Raw genomic sequence first — 26,249 nt, forward strand, 5'->3', positions numbered from 1 at the left:
TTTTCTTTTTTTCTTTTTCTTTTTCTCTTTTTCTTTTTTTCTTTTTCTTTTTTTTCTTTTTCTTTTTTTTCTTTTTTCTTTTTCTTCTGACATAAACCCACGCACACTTCCTAATTTGCATATGTGTTTTTTTGGCTACTGCTGCTAATATCTTTGCGATCCAGCTATCCTATGGCTCTTTTTTTTTCCTTTTTTTTTTTTACAAGGTGATCACTACTTATCAAGGCCTGGAAGCCGCTCAGGGATAAGGGTTATTGCATGTACAGTACGTTAGTGTGAGGGTTTTATGAAAATATCTACTTAAGGGGGCGGTTCAGCAGGAATTTGTTTACGTTGGACTTGAAGACATCCAGGTTGTAGTCAGGTGGGAAGCAAGCAGACAGAACAGAGTTCCACAGGTGTGCAGTTCTAAGAAAGAAGCTTTGTTCATGGAATCTGCGTTTTGATTTAGGCACAGATAAAGAGTGGGGAAAATTTTTCACAGTGGTTTCAGCTAGACGGGTGTTTTTCGTAAAAGATTGGCAGGGGGGGCAGAGATTGGAGCTCAGACGAGCAACATGCCATGGAAATAACATTAAAACAAAGCATCTCAGATTAGTCTGTTGCCGACTTGCAGCATCTGCTCTGACATTTGCACACCTATCCTAAGTCAGAGAGAGTTGCAACCTTGATTGAAGTGAGTGTTCCTAATGATGGCGGTCTTAACAGAGCTGGAGCTCAGACGAGCACCTGCCATGGAAATAACGATAAAACAAAGATAGGCTCGCAACGTCTCTTCTATGGGAGAGAGGTTGCAGAGAAGAGAAAAGGGCATCCCCCACTAAGCCACGAAGTCTATTCCTGATATTTTCCCATGCGCTCATTCGTGCTCTATTACACCATTGACAAGATTAATACTAGCTGATCCTATCGCAATCCGACATCGCATCATTTATTGATGATATGAAATAGTTTTAAATAATCTTGTGAACAAAAAAAAAAATTAGCAAACGGCAAAACTAAACTGAAAGCCTCGTTTCTTTAAACCCTTGACATCATGACCTCACCTAAATTTTAGACATCTCTTTCGGGGGAACTCATTTATTTCCCAAACTTTGTGTCACTTTAAACTGTACTTTTCAAGATTACAATTAGCTGATGCAGTTGCTATCCGACATAGGACCATCTATTTATTTATATATATAAAAGCGAAAATGTGTGTATGTATGTTTGTATGTATGTATGTGTGTTTGTGTGTCCGCTAAAAACTTTCGACAGACAGAACAAAAATTGACAAACTTGGTATCATATTGAAGCTCCATCCTTCGGCCAAAAAATATCGAAAACTTGGCCAAAAACGTTAATTTTTTCACCCTGAAATCAACAATTTTCTATAGGGGGGGTCAACAAAAACCGTCCTCTCATGACGAGATCGGTTCTGCGCATGCGTCAGATGACGTCATGGCCTGATTTAGTTTAAATAGTTGAAGAACTGACTAAATTTCATGTACTTTGTGTTATCTCAGTTGGTTAGAGCGTTGGGTCATTATCTAAACGTTTTGGGTTTGAATCGTGGTGTGAGATGTCTTCTTTTTTTTTTTTTGATTTTTTAAATTTAAATATTGCACCAGTGTTATTTAAGCCATTTTTCATGTAACGTTTGTTTTTCTGTTTTTTTTTTTTACTTCGCTTTTTCTTAGGTTTTATTAACACCCCCATCCCCGACCGACCACACACATCCAAAAAGACCCGGGTACCCACCGATTTTTTAATTTTAATATCGAAACAGGCTTATTTACGCCATTTTTCACATGTTTTTTTTTTTTTGGTTTTTAGTTTTAACGTTCGTTTTTCTGTTTTCTTTTTTGTTTTTGTTTTTTCGATTTTTACATTTAATATCGTTCGTTTGCCTTACGTTAGTTTTTTTGTGTGTTTTTTTTCGATGTTTTGATTACCCCCCCCCCCGCTCCTGTTTTAACGTTCGTTTTTCTGTTTTCTTTTTTTACTTCGCTTATTCTTAGGTTTTCATTAACACCCCCACCCCCCCACCCCCCACCCTAACCCTGCCCAACCACACACATCTCCAAACACTCGGGCAGCGCTGGGCACCCCCCCCCCCGCTAGTCTATAATATAAATCTTACCTGTCTGTTTAAATGTATGTATGTATGTATGTATGTCTACCTAAAACTTTCGACAGAGACAACGGATTTTCATGAGATTGATATCATTCTGAAGCTCAACCATTTGGACGACAAATATCGAAAAGTTGACAAAAAACATTGATTTCTTTGCTCTTAACTGGGCACTTTTCTACAAAGAGGGGATCACTTTTTTGCTGATATTTTCGAAAGTCATCCTCTCTTTTTGATCGACTAGCCTTAATTTAAACCTTCGCCACTTCAGGTTTGGCGATGGACGCAACAGCAAATACGTCAGGGGGGGGGTCACATTCTTTTCTTCCTTTGTGATACGGGTTCGAACCTGCCTACTTACTACCACTTTTTTTGGGGGGGGCTCAACACACACCTCCAAACACCCGGGCAACGCCAGGCTCCCAGGCTAGTCCATTATATAACAATTTATCCTTTATATTTTGATCTCTCACTAGTAAAAACTTCTGGGCTTATTCATTAAATACAACTGTTAAACGGTTAAGAAGTAGGTTTTGTTTGTACTCACTGACAACAACCGTTGGTATTCCCTGGAATCTGGGTGACAACAAGTTTTCCCAGATTTCCATTATTCACCATCTCTTTCAATAACCTTTGCAAATGAATTTGCACTATCACAACAACCGTTTATCATTGATTTCTTGTTGGCAACGACTATTGTCTTCACTGAAATTTGGGTGGCAGTAAGCCTCCCCAAGGTGCCAGTTCTCTTTGCATTCATCTAGTGGAGGTCTGGTTAGTGCTTTCGCTCCTCAGTCTTTTCATCCTCCTTGACCCTTCATGACTATTTGGTGTGGTGCCAGTTTATGCTGACACAATCATTTTTTTTATTTTTTATTTCTTATTTTATTTTATTTTTTTGTAATATTTGAAAGCTATTCTAGATAATTCTAACCCGATGAAATTTTAGTGATGCAGAAAAATAGGCAATACGAAGTCCGCAGCAAAACAGTGCCAGATAAAAAAAAAATAAAGTTTAAATGTAACGTAAACCATAACTTGTTAATCTTTCCTAGGCATGGTTCTAAATAGTACCTATTTACTTTGTCTCCCCACGGGACAGAGTTATACACCAGGGTCGTTTTTTAACGTGGAGAAAAGGAAAAAAAAATTTAAAATTGTCTCAGTCTTAAAGGATTTCTCCTCCACTGATAGACAACAAAAAATTGAAGTGTAGTATCTGAAGAACAGATACTATACTTTGATCATGGTTTCAAATAGTAGCCTCTTACGTCCAAGTGGCGATATGCCTTGTTGAGGGTCAATATGGTACATCATCAACGCTCTGATCCCCATTTGGCATCAATTGAAATGAACAGCTCTCGTCTTGGGGAGGCTCATGTTTTGACAAGCTTCTGGGCTTGACCTCTACTCCTGATCTTAAATGGAACACGTATATTAAATCCGTTGCCAAGGCCGCTGGATCCTTCTATCAATCCAGTAGATATCTCACTGCTGATGAAATTCTCTATCTATATAAGAGCCAGGTACGTCCAAGGATGGAGTACTGTTGCCACATCTGGGCAGGAGCTGCTAGAAAGAACTTATACCACCTTGATAGAGTTCAAAATAGACTTCGTAGCCTTGTGGGGATGTCCTTTTCTCTGCCCTGCAACCTCTTTCTCATAGAAGAGATGTTGCGAGTTTGTCTCTGCTTTATTGTTATTTTTATAGCAAGTGCTCGGCTGAGCTCCATTCGCCAAACTTTCACAAGAAACACCCGTCTAGCAGAAAACACTATCACTAATTTCCCTCACTCTTTATCTGTGCCTAAACCTAAGCGTAGATTCCATGAGCAAAGCTTCTTTCTTAGGACTGTACACTTATGGAATTGTCTTCCGTTTTTCTGCTTTCCAACTGACTACAATATGGTTGTCTTCAAGTCTAACGTAAACAAGTTTTTGATGAGCCGTTCCATATAAGTTAACAAATTTCTATTGTACACTCTTTAACCCTTATCCTCGAGTGGCCTCTTGGCCTTGATAAGTGGTGATGTGGTGATGCCTATGTAAAAAAAAAAATCAAAACAGCGAAACAATGACATTTTTTTAATGCAAAAAAAAAAAAAAGAAGTATAATGCGATTTTTTTTTATCTGATACTGTTTGCTGTCGACTTCGAGTCGCCTATTTTTCATCACTTAATTTTTTTTTTTTTTTTTTTTTTCCCCCTCTCCCGATAGAAATCTCGAGTACTATCTACTGTTATGGGCCTTAATTTATTGCTAAAAGTTGCGGGGTGGTTATTTTCGAGTTTCTTTTTGCTGATGTAGCAAAATTTGCTTGATACTATTGAATATGAAATGCAGATGAATGTGCCGGTTATTTCTGGAGTCATTCCGAGAATAGGAATTACGGATTTGGCTTGAAACAGATTTCTATATTTGGAAGAATCGAATCATTTTTGGCAAAAATATGAAATTATTAAATGTGTAACCACACGCACGCACACACACACACACACACACACACACACACACACACACACACACACACACATATATTACAATAGAAAAATGCAAGCATGAAAAGTAATATGGTTAAGCTTTTAATTATTAAATGTGAATTTCATATTTTTGCCAAAAATGATTCGATTAAAAAAAAATGGAAAAGTAAAGGACCATTTGTTAAAACTAAAAAAGAAAAGGACAAGATATTCTAGTAAAAAATATAATAAATTTGTAACTTAAAATATTGAAGCAATAAGAATTGATCACATAATTTTATAAATTGAATTTAAAGAAATCTTAATGCTGCAATATTTCAAGTTATAAATTTATTATATTTTTTTACGAGGATATCTTGTCTTTTTCTTTTCCAGTTTTAACAACTAGTCTACTACTTTTCCATGTTTAAGCTTAACCATATTACTTTTTACATATGTATATATATATATATATATATATATATATATATATATATATATATATATACATATGTATGTATATATGTATATATATGTATATATATATATGTATATATGTGTGTGTATATATATATGTATATATGTGTGTGTATATATATATGTATATACATATGTATATATATATACGTATATATGTATATATACATATACGTATATATGTATATATACATATATATTTACATATGTATATATGTATATGTATGTATACATATGTATATATATATATGTATATACATATATGTATATATATATATGTATAATCTATATGTGTATAATATATATGTGTATATATGTATTCTATTGTAATCAATGATTTTTCTAGGCTTCCAACAAATTCACTTGTTCTTTGTTTGATTTTAGTCTTATTTTTTTGCTCCCATAAACACATATGTAGTGGGAGAGAGATGGAAGGAAGCTCCCCAAGAACCGGGTAGCTTTCAGAAATGTGATTTATCAGGGCTCTACATTGCGAGTAATAGTTGCATTTGCGAGTGATTTTTTCCAAGTGGCGACTAGAAATAATTAAACACTTATATTTTGATGATTGTATTTCTATCACCGACACAACAATCTTCCAAAGCTCACTACTGAGTGAAAAAATGTCTTTTCAACTTTTTTTTTAATAAAACAAACAAAGTTAAATTATTTAAACAATAATAGTTTAATAGAACAATATATATATTTTTTTAATGAAGGATATTTAAAAAAAAACATCTGAAGAAATTAGAATGTTCATACCTTCAAGTATCAACATAAAATTTATTGTATATTTAAAATTACACTTATTAAAAAAGACACAGAAAAATCTTTATGATGTATATACTCGTCACAGAACAAAGATGTCATATTCTAAAAGTCATGTAGGTTTGGTTAGTAACTTTTCTATTTGTCTAATAAATGAAAATATTTAGTTGTCAAAGGTCAACTAAAGATAAATTTGTCCGTAGAGCCCTGTTTATGATGGAAACAAAAGGATTGTTTTCCGAATTTCTTGTCTTCACATAAATTCAATTCGGGTCAATTTATGCAAGAGTACCCATTTTTTTTTTTTTTTTATTATTTAATTTCAATATTTTCAGTTTTATTTATGTTCTTTTATTTTAATTTTTTTTTAATTTCATATTTTCTCCTTCTCACCATTCAACTTCCTTTCAAATCGGTTAAAAGGTGATGATAAAAGACCCATTAAATATTCAAATCGATTCATCAACTAAACTGCATTTACTTTTTTTTTTCACTTCCGCTTAAGGAAATTTATTATTCTTTCTAGAAGTCTGCCCCCCCCCCCGACAATGAAGCCTATCCCACCTCTTACAATGAAGTCTGCCCCACCCTTGACAGTATGTGCTATTCCTGCCATTCACTTAATTCTTTATAAAATTTTATTTCATAAAAGTGAATCAAAACCGGATTCTATTCACCATTTCATTTATTAGAACATTATTGTCTGCATTGCTGCAGCAGCTTTTTGCATCCTCGACACACAACAGAATTTAATGCATACATATATATTTACTCAAACACATACACACATGTATATATATATATATGCACATAAACACATACATGTATGTATCTATACATGTATGTAGACACATTATTTGATGTATCCGCACATATAGCAAAGATATAATAGTTGATAAATCGATTCTCAGTATTTACTTCCACAATGCTCAATACGTAAGTAGAACTAGGTATTAAGTTATGAAAATATATATGGCAAAGATTTTCAGCATTTCATCCTCGTAAGGACTTATTTGATAAGGGCTGTAGTGTTTGTTTTTGTATGCTTGTATACAAGCTGGAATAATAGAATTTCATGATTGCAGCCAATGAGAATAGGCGGAATGTTATTTGGGAGAAATCATTTTCGAATAGTGAAATGCAATGGTAGTTGTACGTGTCTGAGTGTTTAATCCAGTTAATAAATGTATCAGGTCAATATAGTTATAATGGTTATATATTTACCCGGTCCTTACTGGAAGAGTGGGAGGACTTTTCAGGTAGAGGGGAAAATATGAACTACTTCGTCTATAGATCTTGGCAGTGGTTATGATGTCGCTCATTGTAAGATAGGATTTTATTATAACGAATAAATGTGTTGGTAACAGCGTTCAAAAGTTACATAAGATAGTTGATAAAAGTTTAGACATAATTAATTTGTATGTGGCATCTGTTATTGCAAACCTGGCGTAATTTGGTCTAGAGGAGGAATTTCTGTAATCAAATCATTATATATAGGAGGTTATTTAGTCAGGGTTTACTTCCAAGGAAAAGTATCATCATGCCAGGTTGTTTTGACAAACTCGTGTACAGAGAGACGTTAACTCTTGAGCTACGATGGTATTTCTACACACATTGCCTACGATGGGTGTGAATTTTTTCACATCACATAAAATCAAGTCTAGGGTGTTTGAAAAAGAATTTTTTTTATCCAAAAACAATACAAACATTCAAGCATGGGTTTCATTCATTGATTAATGCACTTAAAGCAAAGAAGAATTCCATAGTCCTTAAAAACACCATTGTTGCAGTTGTTTGTAATAGAAAACTAGGTGTTAAAAGATTAAGAGCCAGTGTACCCTAAGGATTAAACATTTCTGAGAAATTTCATTTACATTCACCATCTTTTTTGTTTAGGCCGTCCACGCAGTTAGGTGGTCGGCCATGATTGGTTAATTTTGAATGTCAAGTGAATTACTTGGCGCCCTTTTTGTATCATGCTTTTATTTTTTAGTCCAAGCAGGAACTCGGCAAGGGATGGACTCCAATTCAGCAGCTCCTACACGTGAAGGGAGCTACGTCCATTTCTTCATATTGTATCACCAAACTGTTGGTGAACAAAGGATCATATCTCTACAAGCAGAGACAATTTTATATTGCTGAAATTATCCTAATTACAGGATGACATTCATAAACATTTCTTCATGTTTTATTTATCAAATATTGGATCTTATCTCGATTCAACTAGAGTCCCAAGCGACTCGCATTATGCCTAATTATAGGCGCCAATATTCCCGCCGAGTTCACCATGAATATACATGGATCCTTTCGAGGAACAAAGAACTAACACTCCGACAATAGGAGTTCATACTACCGGCTCCATAATATGGCTATCGTTTTGCAAATGGACTACACCAGAACCAATAAACTTTCATGGCTGTTACTTTTGAATAAACTTTGAGTTTGGTGGATTCTTTTGCCTCTGCAGAGAATAAATTGGGATGTGAGAAATAATTTCTTACACACTCTAGGATAGTGTCTAGTAGGCATTCAATGTGTGTGTGTGTGTGTGTGTGTGTGTGTGTGTGTGGGTGTGTGTGTGTGTGTGTGTGTGTGTGTGTGTGTGTGTGTGTGTTAAATCAAAAGTTCAAATGAAATTGTTGGCACTGGTAAACCTTTTGAACCAGACAAAACCGACTTTTGCCAATGCAGAATTAAGTAAACAATCGGAGAAAAAAAAAAAAAAAGAAGCTAAACCGAATCGACGTCAAAATCAAAACGTTTTCAAACGCAAACAAAAAAAAATAATGAAAAAACAAAAACAAATGAAACACACACACACACACACACACACACACACACACACACACACACATCGTTTGTTTGTTTTGATGACAGTTTAAAAGCAAGAGTTTATTTTTGTTTTCATTTGGTTGTTATTTGTTGTTTTTTTTTCACTAAATTATTTTGTTTTGAATAAGTTAAAATATTGCAGAAAAAAAAAAAGAAAAGAAAACGTAATCAATGAAACAACGATTTTTACATATTTTTTTTTATTACAATTGACAGAAAGAATTGCATATGAAAGCTAGTACATAAATAAAATAAACAAAGCGGTACAATCAGTGAAAAATGCACCCATAACAATAAAATTGAAAACATAATGACATTTTGTCGATTAAAGATTATTTTTCATGAAAATCCAAAGTAAGACTGAGAAATCAGATATATATATATATATATATATATATATATATATATATATATATATATGTATATATATACTAGCATTTCAGCCCGGCGTTGCCCGGGTGTTTGGAGGTGTATGCTGAGCAAAAAAAAAGAGTAATTTTATTTTTAATTTGACCCCTATTATGACCCCTTAAAATTTATAGTTTCGGGCTCAAATCACTTTATTAAGTTAGATCCAGGTTCAAGGAACCTATATCTAAAATTTCAAGTGTCTAGACCCAAAATTGTCGGAGGAGTTTGGTAGAGTTCTTAAAGGTCAAATCGTTGAAATTTGACCCCTTAACAGCCAAATTTCTGGCTGACACCCGTCACATCGATTTTCCCAAATCTCAGTACCCGGTATTTCAAATTTCGAGTCTATAGACTAAAAATTGACAGAGTTATTGCGTATGGAAATGTACACAGACAGACAGACAGACAGACAGACACGTTCACTTTTATAGATATATATATATATATAAGTGAAAATGCGTGTGTGTGTGTGTGTGTGTGCATTTCCCTACCAAACTACTCTGTCAATTTTCAGTCTAGAGGCTCGAGATTTGACATAAAAGGTATTGAGATTTGGGAAAATCTTTTTAATCGGTTTTCGGCCAGAAATTTGGCTGTGAAGGGATCAAAATTCAACGACTTGACCTTTGAAAACTCTACCAAACTCCTCCGCCAATTTTGGGTCTAAATACTTGAAATTTTAAATGTAGGTTACTTGGACATGGATTAAACATTTTAATTTGATTGGAGCCCCCAAAAAATAAATGTTAAGGGTTCAAAATTGGGGTCAAAGTTTTAAAAAATTTGACCTCTGCGGTCTCCCAAATTATTCAGACAATTTCTGGTTTAAGCATCTGAAATTTTACATAAATGGTATTCAGAGATAGGGCAAGGTTTTTAATCGGTTTGTGTCGAAAATTTGAGCTGCCAAGGGGTAAAAATTCAAAAGAGTTAACCTTTGCAGTCTCTAACAAACTACTCAACCAATTTTGGATCTTAACATTTAAAATTTATACATAACGGGTATTCAGACATGCGGCAAGCATTTTAATCAGTTTTGGGGTGAAAATTTGGCTGCCAAAAGGTTAAAGTTGAAAGAGTTAACCTTTGCAGATTCTACGAATTTTCTCCGCCAATTTTGTGTCTAAGCACTTGAAATTTTAGATATAGGTAACTAGGACATGGGTAAAACTTTTTTATTTTGATTTGAGATCAAAATGATAAATGTTAAGGGTTCAAAATTGGGATCAAAGTTATAAAAAAATTTACCTTTGCGATCTCGACGAAATTACTCAGACAATTTTTGGTCTAAACATTTGAAATCTTACATGAAGTATATTCACACGTAGGGCAAGTTATGAACAGTACAGAGGGTCCGAGCAAAGCCGGGCTGAACTGCTAGTTAGAAATAAATTAAAAAAAAAAAAAAACAGTTAGTCAGACCTGCCTAACCCTACCTAAAATTTAGGCCACTTATTGTTTCCGGTTTTAGAACCGAAAACGCACCTAAGCCAGAGACTAAGCAGCATAAAACAAACACACACACACACGCACGCACAAACACATGTCCAAACAGAACATACACACACACGCACACGTTTGCACATCTACACACAAACCCCCTTTCACACACACACACACACACACACACACACACACACACACACACACACACACACAAACATATGCACAAACAGAAACACGCACAACTTCTGCAATTGTTGGCATGAGATGTTGGCAACCTTCCATCTTGTGAGCATTGAAAGACGCCAGGTTTAGGTCTGGGATGGCAGTTTAAAGAATATTTAGAAATTGTAAACAATTTGTAAATCTGTATTTTATTTCCACTCTCGGCTGAAACAGTAAATGTAGACAACGAAGGTATATCTAACAGATAGGTCCCACACTATCAGTCAATCTCCAACCTCTGTCCCATCACCACAATGCTGCATCCCTGTGCCTGTTTTACAAACACTTTAACGGAATGTGCTCTGATGGAGTCACAGCACTTGTGCACCCTCGGCATACATACTTCCGACTAACCTGACAAGCAGCAAAATCACACCCCTTCACTGTTTACAATGTTGACAATAGCCATAATTTAGTGCCAAGAAAAAAAAACGGACTATTGCCTGGGGCTATTTTTTCACAATGAATATTAATATGTACAACATTATTTAATATCTTCTTCAGATTTTTTGAAAATCGTTTTTTTGGGTTTTTTTTTTGCGTGTTCTAAATGGAAAAAATATGTTTATTCGGTGTATTATTAGTGTTTAATGTAAAAATGCATTCGTCTATATTAATACGATAGAAGAAGAAGAAGAAGAAGAAGAAGAAGAAGAAGAAGAAGAAGAAGAAGAAAAAAAAAGGAAAATCACATTTTATCCGGTGTCGATAAGGGTGAAAATGTAGTGACCATAGTAGAATCAAGGGCAGACAACTCCCTTTTATTATTATCTATGATCCCCCTCCCCAAAAAAAAAAACGGGCCCCAACTCTAATTAGGCCCCGTTTCTTAGTGTTTTGTCCGAATGAAATGAAACTTTGGTCATAACTAGTTTATTATATTCAAAACATCACATCAAGACACTAGGGTCTTTGGCCTTTTTTTCTCCGTTGTACATGTTCTAGATGGTCTCCATTTAGCTTTTGTTTTTTGGGGGTCGCCCTGTACGATAGCATGTGTGCTATTTTCTGTGTCACACTTACATCCGGGTCGTTTAATTGTTATGTACTTCCATTTCTTGTCATAAATAATTTTTTTTTTTTTGTAAATAATTTCATCAGGAATTCTTCATAAGTTTTGGTTTCGGTTTCGATTATGACTGAAGGAACTCAAGTTATATATATATATATATATATATATATATATATATATATATATATATATATATATATATATATATATATATTATAAGTTTTTATTTCGGTTTCGATTCAAGCTAATGCACCCAAGTCATATGAATATATATATTTTTTATTTTTGAAGTCGCAACTTTATAACATATAAAAATCGATAGAACATTAACTCTATAATAATATATACGAAATCTGCAAGAATTAAAATATCATATTAAGCGTACTTTTCGACCGAGCTTTGCCGAGCGTTAGTGCTAGCTTAGATAAATACTTTTGCAGTTTTAACAAAAAAGATTGTAGCAGAAACCAATGGAACTTTTTTTCTTTTTTTTTTTTTTAAGAAAATGCCCTCTCAGTTTGGTGAGGAGCCTGTTCGAATCGTGTTTCTCGGTGTTGCTTTTTCAGGGCCGATTTAAAATAATTTTTTTTTTTTTTTTTTTGCTTGCTGGCTTTTCTTTGCTTTTTCCGGTTTTACAAAAAAAATAAAGAAAAAGGCTCGCCAATTGCTTGTATATCACGTCGGAGGTCACCATTTTTGGGTTTAGATGCTTTTAGGGCACAACCTAATAAAATAAATAATTCAATACAAGCTTCTGAAATGACGAACACAACAACTTTATAAAATGTAACACAAAAAAGGTTTATTAAGGCGAATGTGATATGTTCCTGGTCAAAAGCTGGACTCCGGCTACATGGTGCTATCGCGGTAGTTATTCCCAGTGGAATCGTCGATACCGTTAGAAATCACTGAGGTGGAGAGAGAGAAGAAAAGGGAGGTCCGTTCTGTTTGGTGTCTCTCTCAGTAAGGACGAGTTCTTATTCTTCAAACCGGATGCTGGCCAAATTCCTTAGGGGATAGGAAGGATCAATACACCGTGCCCCTGATTGGTTAATATGTGGTCAAATAGCACAGGGGAGAGGCATTGATTCATGAAAGAAAAATTTTCATTTGTTTCTGCTACATAACCCCCCCCCTACTTAGGCAGAAAGCCGACAGAGAAAAAAGTAGCATAACAAATACAACAACTTCATGAAATGTAACACAAAAAAGGTTTATTAAGGAGAATGTTCACCGGGTGATATATTCCTGGTCAAAAGCTGGACTTCAGCTATCGCGGTAGTTATTCCAGTGGAATCGTCAATACCGGTTGAAATAACACCAAGATGGAGAGAGAGCGAAGAAAAAGGATCCATTCCGTTTGGTGTCTCTCTCAGTATGAAAGAGTTCTTATCCTTCAAGCCGGATGCTGGCCGATTTCCTTAGGGGATAGAAAGGATCAATGCGCCGTACCCCTGATTGGTCAATATGTGGCCAAATAGCACAGGGGAGAGGCATTGATTTGTGAAAAAAAAAAAGTTCCATTTGTTTTTGCTACAAGCTATAATAATATCAGAGCGTCTCCATTTACACTAAAACGTACAAAATAGACTCCGTGGCTTGGTGGGGGATGCCCTTTTCTCTACCCTGCAACCTCTTTCCCACAGAAGAGACGTAGCGAGCCTGTCATTGTTCTATCGTTATTTCCATGGCAGGTGCTCGTCTGAGCTCCATTCTCTGGCCCCCCCCCTCGCCAATCTTTCTCAAAAAACACCCGGCTAGCTGAAACCACCGTCAATAATTTTCCCCACTCCCTATCTGTGCCTAAATCAAAACATAGATTCCATGAACAAAGCTTCTTTCTTAGAACTGCACGCCTGTGGAACGCTGTTCCGCTTGCCTGTTTCCCTCCCGACTTCAACCTGGATGTCTTCAAGTCCAACGCAAACAAATTCTTGATGAACCGCCCCCCCCCCAAGTAATGACACCTTACCAATTCTCCAATACTATTGCTAAACTATCCCTTTGATTACTGTACACACAATAACTGTTATCCCTGAGTGGCCATTGGGCCTTGATAAGTGATGAACTCCATGTAAAAAAAAACAAAACAAAAAAAAACAAAAAAAACTAACCATCTACAGAATGCAAACATCAATATATTACATATGAATGAGTCCTCTGTGGAATTTCCACAGGTCCTGCTAGTTTAAATTATTAGTTTAGTAGCTTTGCTAGGTACTAGACAAGAATAATATATGCCAAGGCATTAGTATCTTTACGTTCTTAAAATTCAACGACGGCTACAACAAACCAAATTTCCGGATACCTATGTGAAATCTACATAGTTACTTTTTGCCCCCCCCCCCAATCCCCGACAAAAAGAGGGTTGGCCTGTAAATTCACTCTTGTCTGTTCGTCCGTTCGTCTGTCCGCACTTTTCTCAATAATTACGCCTTGGAATTTTAAAAAATTTTGCACAAACATTAAACATGATATGAGTAAAAAAGTAACAGAACGGATTTTCCAAGAAAACTCCAGTTGCCCCCCCCCCACACACACCCCCGGGTGCCTTTCGGGTTAAAATGGCTAAAATTGACACTTTTGTGCTTATTAATAAAAAAAAAAATTGGATTTTTATAAAACTTTCTGAAAAGTTTCGCCCTCAAAATGTGTGTGTGTATATATATATATATATATATATATATATATATATATATATATATATATATATATATATATATCTTTCTGTAAACATAAGTCCAAATTTATTTATGGCAATTTTGAAATTACATAGTTATTACTTTTACCCTTTATATAGATATAAAATATTTTTTCTTTAACTTTATCGTTTTTCGACATACTTCTTAATACTTTATAATTTAATAATCCTTCATTTTAATTCTTTATCTCTTCTTTGCATGGCCGGTTTTTTATCTGCATTTTCTGTTTTATTCTTTAAACTTTCCTATCTATCTAATATATCAATCTACCCACACTTTCATATCTTGTATGTATATTTACTTAAATTTTACTATATGAATTTACTTACTTTTTTTTTTTCCTGAAATTGCAGATACTGGCCATCTTCTCCCCTTAAATATTTTTTATTTTTTAATTTTTATTTTTATTTTATTTTATTTTATATTGTATATTATATTTTATTTTTTATTATATTTTATTTTTTATTTATTTATTTATTCTTTATTTTCTATTTATTTATTATATATTTATTTATTCATTTTTATTTTCCTTTTAGTGTCGTTTAACAACTCTTGCTGATATTTTTTTAAGTGATGACCTGTACATTTCAGTTGACCTATATTATTTTGCCCTATATATATTTTCGCGCCTTTAACATTTCCTGTCTGGGTCATTTTGATTTTTGTTTCCCTTTATTTTATATTTTATATTTAACTTTTTTTTTTTTTTCTCCTTTCTCTTCCCAGATCTTTTTTATTTATAGTTATGTCTCGGAAGTAGAGTGAAAAGCACATCTTATTTTTCTTTTATTGATATTATTTTTTTCCTTTTACACATTTTTGTGAATTATTCCATGGATTTCTGCCTTTGGATTATTATGGACCATCTTCTTCCAATTACGGGATCTCCTTGGATTTTACTTGTACAAATGGAAATTCTTTTAACTTTCTTGAAGCTTTACATTTGGATTTTACCATCACTGGATTTTTTATCTTCCACCAGACTATCCATTCGTGTGTAATCACCTTTTTCTTTACCATATTCCCTCTGCTTAACTTATTTTGTTTTCAAGTAAGATCTTTGACTTACTTGTTGTTTCATCAAATACTTCTGCATGCAAAATCCAATTCCGCATTTTGCTAATTCCTACCCTCTAATGAGAAGGAGAGTATTTCTTCGAAACTCCGCGGATTAAGGACTATCCATTTATCTAGTGTTTCCTTTTCAGATTAAATATGCTTTTAACTCATTTAAAAGTGTTTTTTAACATATTTTATTAACTGTTTGCTCATATATATATATATATATATATATATATATATATATATATATATATATATATATATATATATATACTAACACACACGCGTGCGTGCACACACAGGGGGGGGGGGGTCTTCTGTTTAGCAATTTGGCAACCTCCATCCAATCACGTTCATATTTAAGCGTATTATACGACCGGGCAACGCTAGTACTAGATACATACAAAACAAAGAAGTTGAGGCTAAGATCATGAACAAAGGGAGACAACTGGCTCAGCTCTTACAGAGAAATTGACTCTTAAACTTCTTTGTCTTTCTTTCTCATGAAATCTTTCTTAGCGTTCATAATTAGATCCGTCGCCTTTTTTGCTTCTCGTAAAAAATCGGTTCTCTATATGGCATTAAAGTTTTAATCCCCACTCTATGTAACACGGTGTAACTGTAATTTAATTTAATATTATCATCCTAACTTTTTTACCATTTAAAAGAAGAAGCTTCAAATAAACTGCTAATTTTTTTTTTAATTTTACAGCATGTAAAAATAATAAAAATGCGAGACAAAAATTGTGCTAACATTATCGACACTTTAAAACAACGTTCCTATATAGTGATGTTTTTTAAGCCGTAAATATACCTATGTTTTAAAACTCTAGCAAAAATCAAATAATCGTCATATTTTTCATGAAATTTTCGATATTTATTCATTATTAAATAAACTTACATAATAAAAGGTAGTTTTCGTTAATATTAGACGTTATATTACAAAAATTCATAAGTAGAACAACTGCTATTACTTTTAATAAAAACAAAAAGAAAATAGTATATCGCTAATTTTTATATATATATTACTATTTTCGACATGACAAGTAAGTACTGTTGTTTTTGTTTAAAACGACATATTAAAAAAATCGATCTATCGACTCTTTCTAAACAAACACCCAACTTTTATTTCAGTAGCTTCTTTTCAATAGGTACCTCCAAAACAATGTGAAAAAAAGAAAGCATAATTCCGTGACGTCAAACTTGTGTTAACTATACGAACTATGGAAAAGCAGAAGCGACTTAATGAATTTTTAAAACCTTTGTTTATCTTCTTCAAACTGCAATTAATAATTAATCTTTTTTATAATTTTGTTAGGTTTTAAGATTTACACAGTTTAATGATTAATAATATTATAAACATTTGTATATTAAATATGAAATACGGTTTTACTGAATGTTCATTTGGTTAACTATGGCTTCCATATTTTATTCGGTAAAAAGAGATAAACAAAATATGAGGGGGGCCTACAAAATGCTTAATATTTGTGCAATAATATTTCCAAATCGGTTTTAATCTGGAAATAAAATAGCTGACAAGAGCCATGTTTATATTAAAACTTAATATTTAAAAAAAATGTAAACACAATTAATAAAAAAAAAAAAACATTTTGAAATAATGGAATTTTAATCGTTTTATTTTTTTAAAAATTAATTAATGCTTACGAAGTTTCTTTTTCTTGGCAATTCAACTGATTATAGTATATATTAATTCGAAAAAAAAAAAACGCTATTTAAAAAACATAATAATATTAAATTTATATCATTTTTTAATTGCAACTTCAAGGTAAATTTTTTTTCAATACGTGTATTTAAATTAAAAAAAATATATATGTTTTACTTATTTGAACTCTTATGTTTCATAATAAATAGAAATTTCGAAAGATTTAAATATATTTTGTTCAAATTTCGAAAAAAATAATTATGGGGAGAGGAGGGACACGTACTAAAAAATATTTCCCCTCGTATATTTTACGGAAACTGCATTTTATATGTAATTTCATTCTAAAATGGATAAATATCGAAAATTTCACGAAAATCTGACCATTAGTTGATTTTTGCTAGATTTATTAAACACGGGTATGTTTTCACGTTAGAAATGCTTACTGCATGGGGACGTTATTTTAAAGCGCCAATTATGTAAACATGATTTTTGTCTCGCAATTTCATTATTTTCATTCGATGAAAAAAAAATTTTTTTTTTTAATTATTACTAGTTTATTTTGCCTTTCTTCTTTTAATTGGTACAAAAGCATATTTTATAATATTAGTTTATAATAAAGTTACATCGTTTTACATATGGGGGGGGGAGTAATTCTGTGGTGACTTTTGGAGGTACCTAATTTTCAAGAACTGCAGGCTTGTGTAACTCCCTCCCTATAGACTTTTTTTTTTTTTCAAGACTTAGGTCAGTAGGCATCTCATGTTTTTGAGATAACCAGCTTTCGTTCTTGTTAATTCCTTATATCGAGTGGCTTCGTGCATTGTCCGCAACGATTTTCATTTAAAAAAAGAAGGGCGCTTATACAGTTTAATCAAGACATTAAAAAATGAAAATATCGAAAAAACAAAATGTTATATTGTACGTACTCGTTATAGTCTGAAGTTCTCTGAAAAAAAATCACTTAATTTCATCAAGTAGTTTTTGTTTTACAGAGAAAAACAGTTTGTTATGATACCGAGCAAAAGGTTCGATTTTTAGGAAGAAAAGCTAATAATAAAAATGGGGAGAGAGTGTCGGCGCTTTAACTGGATTTATCTCCCTTTGGCGTGTCCAACAAATTTCGTAATGGCTGACTTCAACGCGCTCTCATAAAAACGTGTTTTTCTGTTGTAAAATAAAAAATACTCGATCAAATTAAATTAAATTCTTTTTCGGGGATCTTCAGTCCAAAACCGATACGTACAATATAACATTTTTTCGATATTTTCATTTTTAATTTCTTGACTAAACTGTACAAGTACCAAAAAAATACTATATGAGCGAACTCCGAAACATTCATGAATTTGAGACAGGTTTGCAAATAGGAATAAAGTCGTCTCCCTTTATTTGTAATTCTGTGAAACAAATAAAGGGAAACAACTGTATTCATATTTCCAGATTAATAAAAACTAACAACCGCGCGTTTTTTTTTTTGTTTTTGTTTTTTTTTAAATTCTAATTGGTTATTTCTCTCAATTTCGGACCTTACTATCTTCTTAATAGATCCGTATTAAAATACAAAAAAGCCCCCTCTCCCTGCACCTCCAAAACCTGGCAACTTAATTCGAAGTTTAACCTGATTTAATTTACTTTCTTGGTTTTCGGACTGGCATCAAAATGTAGTAGTTTTTTTATTTTCATTTTTTTAATTTTTTATTACATTTTCACCCCAAACAAGGCACATTGCCACTATCAGGGGAAACAACTACTGGGGTACTATGTAGGGATTTGGGCAGCAAGATGTCGGTTCATGTTACACTTGAACTTATGCACGTCAGTACTGTTGGGGAATGGAATTCCAAAGTCTAGCGGTTCTGGGGAAGAAACTATTGGAGTAGAAAGATCTTTCACATCTAGGGATCTCTACAGTGTGGGGGTGGGATTTAGCAGCTTTTCAGGTTTGTCGAGAGTGCTCACGTCGTGGGGGCACAAGTAATTGCAGTTCGTCAGAGCATTCACCACTAACATACTTGTAGAAAAGGCAGGGGGATGCAACATTTCGTCGATGGGACAGAGGCTGAAGCTTAGATGTCAGTTCAGGGAGGGCCTATCAGGTTTGCGACTCTCTTTTGAACCTTGTCAAGGAGCGAGAGACTAGTAGCAGATGCACCAGCCCAAATGTGACAGCAATACTCCATACATGGGCGAATGGTGGCCTTATTTTGTCTTCAGTCAGAGGAAGAGAAATTCTTTTTCAACTGGGGCCATTTTTATTACAATTGTTGCTTTACGGAAAAATACTACTTGACTGGGATAATTTTTATTATAATTATTACTCCACGCAGAAATCCTTCTTGACTGAGTAAATTTTTATTTTAAGCATCACGTCATAGAGAAATCCTTCTTAACTGGGGCAATTTTTATTTTAACCACCACATCATAAAGAAATTCTTCTTGACTGAGGCAATTTTTATTTTAACTGTACCACCATAGAGAAATCCTTCTTGACTCTGAGCAATTTTTATTTTAACCATCATGCCACGGAGAACCCCTTCTTGACTGGGTCAGTTTTTATTTTGACTATTATGCTACAGAGAAATCCTTCTTGATTGAGGCAAATTTTATTTTAACCATTGTGTCTTGTTTCTCTTGAAACCATAGGAAATGCAAATTCTTTAACCATGAATGAATTATTGGCATTTTTCAGTGATTTTGAAAAATAGCCAACAAAACAAAAAAGGAGTGAAGAAAACAAATATACAACAAATAAATATTACCAAAGGCAAGATATATTACTCTTCTACTAACCTAGATAAGTATTTTATGCTTTAACTTATTTTAAAGTGTTTTTTTCCAAACTTAAAAATGAAGCCTGTAACAAAGACTCTCGAGCCTCGATAATCGCTCAAAAATCAAAAATTAGACAAAATACTAATAGACACATCATTAATGTCTCCAATTATACCAAAGTGTAATGCTTGACCAGTTTTTTGTTGTTGTTGTTGTTGTTGTTGTTGTTTAATTTTCGATTTTTGAGCGATTATTGATGTTCGACTACAGTTCTAATGAGATCATCATTTTTGTTTTTCGCTCTTTTATGCTTTGTTAACTATTCTGGAAAGTTGCAGAATTTTCCTTTTCAAATATATGATACATTTATACTTGTTAATCAGGAATTCAGCTTGAGATTTTTTTTCTTGGTTGAATTACATTCTGACATATTTTTCAGTTTATTCCTGGATTCCTTTCTTAGATTCTTTAAAATTTAAAACAAATACTTTTACCGATTTTCTTTAGTATGTAGTTTCTGTTCATCACTTGTGAGTTTTTTTTTTTTTTACAAGCGATTAGCTTAATTTTAACACTTAAATTTAAATAACGTCTATACACTGAAAAAAAAAATGCAGTAATTGCAAAAGTTTATTCAATTCCTGCCTGAAATTAAAAATTAAGAATTATTTTTACAATTACAACAAAATGAATACGACATCTTACAGGATTAGATATCATATTAAACAGTGTGTTCTCTCTCTCTCTCTCTCTCTCTCTCTCTCTCTCTCTCTCTCTCTCTCTCTCTCTAGGCCTACTACACAAGATTTCCAGCTACGGTATAGCTGGAAAGGTTTTCTCGATCATTAAATCATTTCTCTCTGATAGGCTCATAAGAGTAGTGGTTGATGGGCAGAAATCAGAGGCCCACAGTATTAATGCTGGTGTCCCTCAGGGGTCCATACTGGGCCCAACTCTCTTCCTGATCTACATCAATGATCTCCCAAAACACATACTAAAATCCTCCGTTGACATCTATGCTGATGACACGACCATCTATGGCAACACATCAAAGGCCGTAAATGATGATATTCTCTTTGATTCTCTCTCCTCTGATCTTGAGCGCGTGGTACAGTGGGGAAAAAGGTGGCTGGTTACCTTTAATGCATCTAAGACCAAGCTCCTATCTCTACATCATAAACGCTCTGATCCCCATCTAGCATCAATTGAAATGGATGGCGCTCGTCTAGGGGAGGCCCCATGTTTTGATAAGCTTCTGGGTTTGACCTTTACTCCTGATCTTAAATAGAACACATACATCAAGTCTGTTGCCAAGGTCGCTGGGAAAATGGTGGGATCCTTTTACCGCTCCAGAAGATATCTCACTAATGATGCAATTCTCTATCTATATAAGAGCCAAGTACGTCCAAAGATGGAGTACTGCTGCCACATCTGGGCAGGAGCTTCTAAAAACAGCCTATCCTGCCTTGACAGAATACAAAATAGACTTCGTGGCTTGGTGGGGGGATGCCCTTTTCTCTACCCTGCAACCTCTTTCCCACAGAAGAGACGTAGCGAGCCTGTCTTTGTTCTATCGTTATTTCCATGGCAAGTGCTCATCTGAGCTCCATTCTCTGGTCACTCCTCGCCAATCTTTTTCAAAAAACACCCGACTAACTGAAACCACCGTCAATAATTTTCCCCACTCCCTATCTGTGCCTAAATCAAAACATAGATTCCACGAACAAAGCTTCTTTCCTAGAACTGCACACCTGTGGAACTCTGTTCCGCTTGCCTGTTTCCCTCCCGACTTCAACCTGGATGTCTTCAAGTCCAACACAAACTAATTCCTGATGAACCGCCCCCCCCCAAGTAATGACACCGTACCAATTCTCCAATACTATTGCTACACTATCCCTTTGAGTACTGTACACACAATAACCCTTATCCACAAGTGGCCATTGCGCCTTGATAAGTGGTGAACTGCATGTAAAATATATATATATATATATATATATATATATATATATATATTTGGGTGTTTTTGTGTATTGATATTCATATTATAAGGTTGGTGCAAAAATAATGTTTTTTGACGTTGAACTTCGTATCAAAAAAACAACATAATTTTTGCACTAACCTAATAAAACAGATCTTGATCCGAAGGCCAAGAAGAAAAAAGGCAAACCTTTTTTTCTATTTATTTAATTATTTATTTGCTCCCCCCCCCCCGCTGAGCAAATTAGGCACAAGGCCGTTTTTTAATGTGGAGAGTGAGGGGAGGAGGACCAGTTCCCTGGAGAAGGAACTGGATAATGACGATTTGTATGAAGGGTTTCCCCTACATTGACCAATAACTAATATGTCGGGTGTATTTATTTGCTTCCCCACTGAACAAATAAGGCACAAGGCTGTTTTTTAATGTGGAGGGATTGAGGAAAATGTGGACCAGCTCTCCGGGGAGTGACAATTAGTGTGAAGGGTTTCTCCACATTGACCAATAACTGATTGCTCAAGAGCAATGGTCTGATATGTCGGGTGTATTTATTTGCTTCCCCACTGAACAAATAAGGCACAAGGCTGTTTTTTAATGTGGAGGGATCGGGGAAAATGTGGACCAGCTCTCCGGGGAGTGACAATTAGTGTGAAGGGTTTCTCCACATTGACCAATAACTGATTGCTCAAAAGCAATGGTCTGATATGTCGGGTGTATTTATTTGCTTCCCCACTGAACAAATTAGGCACAAGGCCGTTTTTTAATGTGGAGGGATCGGGGAAAATGTGGACCAGCTCTCCGGGGAGTGACAATTAGTGTGAAGGGTTTCTCCACATTGACCAATAACTGATTGCTCAAGAGCAATGGTCTGATATGTCGGGTGTATTTATTTGCTTCCCCACTGAACAAATTAGGCACAAGGCCGTTTTTTAATGTGGAGGGATCGGGGAAAATGTGGACCAGCTCTCCGGGGAGTGACAATTAGTGTGAAGGGTTTCTCCACATTGACCAATAACTGATTGCTCAAGAGCAATGGTCTGATATGTCGGGTGTATTTATTTGCTTCCCCACTGAACAAATTAGGCACAAGGCCGTTTTTTAATGTGGAGGGATTGAGGAAAATGTGGACCAGCTCTCCGGGGAGTGACAATTAGTGTGAAGGGTTTCTCCACATTGACCAATAACTGATTGCTCAAAAGCAATGGTCTGATATGTCGGGTGTATTTATTTGCTTCCCCACTGAACAAATTAGGCACAAGGCCGTTTTTTAATGTGGAGGGATCGGGGAAAATGTGGACCAGCTCTCCGGGGAGTGACAATTAGTGTGAAGGGTTTCTCCACATTGACCAATAACTGATTGCTCAAGAGCAATGGTCTGATATGTCGGGTGTATTTATTTGCTTCCCCACTGAACAAATTAGGCACAAGGCCGTTTTTTAATGTGGAGGGATCGGGGAAAATGTGGACCAGCTCTCCGGGGAGTGACAATTAGTGTGAAGGGTTTCTCCACATTGACCAATAACTGATTGCTCAAGAGCAATGGTCTGATATGTCGGGTGTATTTATTTGCTTCCCCACTGAACAAATTAGGCACAAGGCCGTTTTTTAATGTGGAGGGATCGGGGAAAATGTGGACCAGCTCTCCGGGGAGTGACAATTAGTGTGAAGGGTTTCTCCACATTGACCAATAACTGATTGCTCAAGAGCAATGGTCTGATATGTCGGGTGTATTTATTTGCTTCCCCACTGAACAAATTAGGCACAAGGCCGTTTTTTAATGTGGAGGGATCGGGGAAAATGTGGACCAGCTCTCCGGGGAGTGACAATTAGTGTGAAGGGTTTCTCCACATTGACCAATAACTGATTGCTCAAGAGCAATGGTCTGATATGTCGGGTGTATTTATTTGCTTCCCCACTGAACAAATTAGGCACAAGGCCGTTTTTTAATGTGGAGGGATCGGGGAAAATGTGGACCAGCTCTCCGGGGAGTGACAATTAGTGTGAAGGGTTTCTCCACATTGACCAATAACTGATTGCTCAAGAGCAATGGTCTGATATGTCGGGTGTATTTATTTGCTTCCCCACTGAACAAATTAGGCACAAGGCCGTTTTTTAATGTGGAGGGATCGGGGAAAATGTGGACCAGCTCTCCGGGGAGTGACAATTAGTGTGAAGGGTTTCTCCACATTGACCAATAACTGATTGCTCAAGAGCAATGGTCTGATATGTCGGGTGTATTTATTTGCTTCCCCACTGAACAAATTAGGCACAAGGCCGTTTTTTAATGTGGAGGGATCGGGGAAAATGTGGACCAGCTCTCCGGGGAGTGACAATTAGTGTGAAGGGTTTCTCCACATTGACCAATAACTGATTGCTCAAGAGCAATGGTCTGATATGTCGGGTGTATTTATTTGCTTCCCCACTGAACAAATTAGGCACAAGGCCGTTTTTTAATGTGGAGGGATTGAGGAAAATGTGGACCAGCTCTCCGGGGAGTGACAATTAGTGTGAAGGGTTTCTCCACATTGACCAATAACTGATTGCTCAAGAGTAATGGTCTGATATGTCGGGTGTATTTATTTGCTTCCCCACTGAACAAATTAGGCACAAGGCCGTTTTTTAATGTGGAGGGATTGAGGAAAATGTGGACCAGCTCTCCGGGAAGTGACAATTAGTGTGAAGGGTTTCTCCACATTGACCAATAACTGATTGCTCAAGACCAATAACTGATATGTCGGGTGTATTTATTTGCTTCCCCACTGAACAAATAAGGCACAAGGCTGTTTTTTAATGTGGAGGGATCGGGGAAAATGTGGACCAGCTCTCCGGGAAGTGACAATTAGTGTGAAGGGTTTCTCCACATTGACCAATAACTGATTGCTCAAAAGCAATGGTCTGATATGTCGGGTGTATTTATTTGCTTCCCCATTGAACAAATAAGGCACAAGGCTGTTTTTTAATGTGGAGGGATTGAGGAAAATGTGGACCAGCTCTCCGGGGAGTGACAATTAGTGTGAAGGGTTTCTCCACATTGACCAATAACTGATTGCTCAAGAGTAATGGTCTGATATGTCGGGTGTATTTATTTGCTTCCCCACTGAACAAATTAGGCACAAGGCCGTTTTTTAATGTGGAGGGATTGAGGAAAATGTGGACCAGCTCTCCGGGGAGTGACAATTAGTGTGAAGGGTTTCTCCACATTGACCAATAACTGATTGCTCAAGAGTAATGGTCTGATATGTCGGGTGTATTTATTTGCTTCCCCACTGAACAAATTAGGCACAAGGCCGTTTTTTAATGTGGAGGGATTGAGGAAAATGTGGACCAGCTCTCCGGGGAGTGACAATTAGTGTGAAGGGTTTCTCCACATTGACCAATAACTGATTGCTCAAGACCAATAACTGATATGTCGGGTGTATTTATTTGCTTCCCCACTGAACAAATAAGGCACAAGGCTGTTTTTTAATGTGGAGGGATCGGGGAAAATGTGGACCAGCTCTCCGGGAAGTGACAATTAGTGTGAAGGGTTTCTCCACATTGACCAATAACTGATTGCTCAAAAGCAATGGTCTGATATGTCGGGTGTATTTATTTGCTTCCCCATTGAACAAATAAGGCACAAGGCCGTTTTTTAATGTGGGGGGATCGGGGAAAATGTGGACCAGCTCTCCGGGGAGTGACAATTAGTGTGAAGGGTTTCTCCACATTGACAATAACTGATTGCTCAAGAGCAATGGTCTGATATGTCGGGTGTATTTATTTGCTTCCCCACTGAACAAATTAGGCACAAGGCCGTTTTTTAATGTGGGGGGATCGGGGAAAATGTGGACCAGCTCTCCGGGGAGTAGGGGAGTGACAATTAGTATGAAGAGTTTCTCCAAATTGACCAATAACTGATTGCTACAACAGGTGGTCTTAGATTGCAGCATCTGCCGGAACAGATACTACACTTTGATAACAGAAAAAAGATCTTGGCCCGAAGGCCAAGAAGAAAAAAGGCAAACCTTTTTTTTGTTTATTTAAAAAGAAAATACAACTTTGTTATATATGGGTCGTTGAATTGCATTTATCTGCAAAAGTTTGCATATTCTTTTAAAACATTTCTTTTAATTAATTCCCTGTTAGTTTTTTTGGGTTTTCTTATGGGATGATCATCTTTAGTTAACTGTTACGTGTAATTATATTAATGCAGATATTCTACATGATTTATACTTGCGTAATATTTGCATAAAAAAGTCATAGTAAACACAAAACTCTTTCTATATATATTTATGTATGCGTATATATATTTGTTTAAAAAATGTTGCCTACCAAACTCCTCTGTCAGTTTTGGTC

General features: G+C 35.3%; 1 protein-coding gene across 3 annotated transcripts in view; it reads left to right on the forward strand.

The window, feature by feature from the left end:
• The window catches only part of LOC145268811 (EVI5-like protein), a 663,419-nt gene that overhangs the window by 234,149 nt on the left and 403,021 nt on the right, over positions 1–26,249 (forward strand). The gene's annotated exons all lie outside the window — the stretch shown is intronic.

This window comes from Euprymna scolopes, chromosome 44 (genome assembly GCF_053919585.1).
Source record: "Euprymna scolopes isolate OS-2025 chromosome 44, ASM5391958v1, whole genome shotgun sequence".
Lineage (NCBI taxonomy): Eukaryota > Metazoa > Mollusca > Cephalopoda > Sepiida > Sepiolidae > Euprymna > Euprymna scolopes.